Source organism: Suncus etruscus, chromosome 4, assembly GCF_024139225.1.
Source record: "Suncus etruscus isolate mSunEtr1 chromosome 4, mSunEtr1.pri.cur, whole genome shotgun sequence".
NCBI classification, from domain to species: domain Eukaryota; kingdom Metazoa; phylum Chordata; class Mammalia; order Eulipotyphla; family Soricidae; genus Suncus; species Suncus etruscus.
In genome coordinates, this window is record NC_064851.1 from 85490611 (window position 1) to 85493701 (window position 3091).

Sequence of the window (3091 nt, forward strand, 5' to 3'; positions counted from 1 at the left end):
ATTCATATAAATATTTATATATATATCTACATACAAAATAAATTTATAAATCATATCTGTATTACATATTGTGATAATCTTCTAAAATTTTGGGGCCAGAGAGGTGGTGCAGGTGATAGGGTGTTGCCTTGCATGCGCTAACCTAGAACAAGCTGTGGTTTGATCCCCTGGTATCCCATATAGTTCCCCCAAGCCAGGAGCTATTTCTGAGTGCAGAGCCAGGAGTAACCCCTGAGTGTCACCAGGTATGGCCCAAAAATTAAAAACAAAGTATTCTAAAACTTTAAATATTTCTAAAACATAAATAATTTATTTTAACTATTGTATTGTTTTATAAATATGACATAAAATTTTTCCATTTCTAGTGCTTGCTTCAGCAGCACATGTACTAAAATTGGAATTATACAGAGAAGATTAGTATGATAACAGAGTAAGGATGACAAAGAAAATTGTGAAGAGTTCCATAATTAAAAAAATATTTTTCTGGGGACCAGAGCTATGGTGCAAGAGGTAGGGCCTTGCTTGTGCTAACCTAGGATGGACCTCGGTTCGATCCCCCAATGTCCCATATGGTCCTCCAGCCAAGAGCAATTTCTGAGTGCATAGCTAGGAGTAACCGCTGAGAGTCACTGGGTGTGGCCCAAAAGCCAAAATATCTTTTTTTGTTTTTCATTCCTGGATGCAATAAATCTACATGAATATGCATGTATATATTATCTTCAGCATTAATTTTCTTTATATATTTTATATTGAATTTTTAGAATAAATTTTTAATACTTCACAGTTTCTGAGCAGATATTGAATTTTTTAAACCATATTGAAGGCAGATAAGATACATTTGTAATATATTAAAATAAGTACTTCCTATCTTCTTTGATATTGAAGTTGATGATATTTGTCATCCTTCTCCCAGTGGGAACCCTTAGCTGTGCAGTCTTGGGTAAATACGCTTATTTTTCTTTTCAATTTTCCAAATAAATTTATTTTTAATATTTGTCTCCTGTAAGTATAATTATAAAATAATCTATGCACCTATTTTTTAAGAAACTACTTACAATGAGGTGACTAATTATTTTTTAAATTATGAGGTTTAAAAAATTTAAATTCACTCCTCATCTGTCTGCCCTTTGATCCCAGATGAATTATCCAAGGGAGGATAGTCCTATAGTCCTTGATCTGAAACTGGATTTTTCAGGCTCACAAGACCACTCGCTGACCTCCTCTATAACTCTAGGCCCAACCTGTCACATGTCCTAATGCTTGAGCTGTCTGCTTTCCATTCCATATGAGTCTGCACAAAGTCATTCCAATTTATTTCTGATATTTCCAGGCAGATTGGTGCTAACACTTCTTTTTCTTAAAAAAAAAAAATACAGCTTCAAAACTCAGTCAGCCAAGCCAAGCGATTCATTAACAATTTGTTTTTCATGCTCAAATTTGTACTATATCTTTAAGGTGTAATGATGTCATCTATAAAACGTCCCCTACAACTATTGATAGACTGGGATATAAAATAAAAGTCTGACCATTGGCAGAAAGCGGGCCCAGAAGGAGACCCAGAGGAGAGCCTACTACATAATCAGCCAGATGCAGTGGATGCAAAATGCTTCAAGGATCAAGTTTAGAGAACCTGATGACTTTGCTATTTATTGAATGAGCTGCCTGTTTTGCCTGTAGGCTTAATTGTTACCAGCTATATACTTTGTGTGTCCTGCTCCACACTTTCACGTTTTCTCTCTCTTTTCCATTGAATGTAGTAGCTCTAGACTCTCCCTCCACTCTCTCTCTCTCTCTGTCCCCACCCTCTAATTCTCTCCTCAGGCAAACATTAAATGCTACATTTTTTTGTTACTCACAAAATTTAACATATTTAGTAAAATAATCTGCAAGAGAGATGTATTTGTAGCCACCTTTTTTATAATCAGTTAAATGGATCACTTTCTTAAATAATGGGGAACTGAAACTCTATCACTCCAAATCACAAAATGCAAAGAACAGTGGGGAACTATGAAGATTAACTGCAGTTGGGGATTTTGAGAGAAACCTAGGCAAATCTCCAAGCCCATCAAAATGCCTGCCCCTGGTAGATGAAGACCTAAAATCAGCACTTAATACTTTAGTCATAGTAATCAAGGGGGTGCTAGTCAGTGAAATTAAGCTATAAATAGATGAACAATTCAACCAACTCAATAAAGAACTTTCAGAGGATGGGAGAATCCATACAAATAAAATTGAGGGAACTAAAGAAAAAGTTAGCAAGCCATAGTAGCAAAATCATACAGAAGAACTGTACAAATAAATTTGAAGACATTACAAGCCAGCATTGATAAAGAAGTCAAAAAGAAATTAGACAAAATGATGGAAGAAATTGTAAGGTACACAACAAAGACAAGAGAAATAATCTCTGAATTATAGGATTACCATAAGATGAAAAAGAGGAAAAAGGGGAAAAACAAGTAGTGGGAGATATAATAGCAGAGAACTTTCCTACACTCTGGAAATAGAGCACTGTACAAATCCAAAAGTCAAAGAGTTCAAAAAAAATAGACCCTAACAGAACAGCATTAAGACATATAATAATCTAAATGGCAAACACAAGCAAAAAGATGGACTTCTTAAAGCAATTAGGAAGAAGAAAAATCTTAAGTATAAATGAAAAATCAAAAGTATCAAACCAGAGATCTCTCATTTGAAATGATCCAAGTAAGAAAAGAGTGGAATGACATTTAAAATTATTGAATGAAAACATTTCAACCTAGAGCCCACTAATCAGCATATCTCTTATTTATATAGAAAAGGGAAAAAAAACAGTCTTAGTAAAAAAAAATAACTTGTAATATTAATATCCAGGAGTAACCCCTGAGCATCACACAAAAAAGCAAAAAAAAAAAAAATAACAAAGATATAGTAATTGTAAAAGAGAATATGGAGAAACACTAATACCAATACTGGATAAAACCAAATGCTTCTTAATCACAGATTAATCAAATCAAGGAAGAAATAAAGAAATTCCTTGAGAGTTATGATAATGAAGAAAATAATTACCAAAAGCTATAATTAGGGAAAAACATAGTGACACAGACCTATAGAA

The 3091-nt window shown here is 33.7% G+C and overlaps 1 non-coding gene across 1 annotated transcript; it reads left to right on the forward strand.

Annotated features, from left to right (window-relative positions):
* The first annotated feature begins 364 nt into the window (after positions 1–364).
* On the forward strand, positions 365–471 carry LOC126007560 (U6 spliceosomal RNA). The gene has a single exon (XR_007495109.1). It is a non-coding gene; the product is annotated as a U6 spliceosomal RNA (small nuclear RNA).
* Positions 472–3091: the final 2620 nt, after the last annotated feature.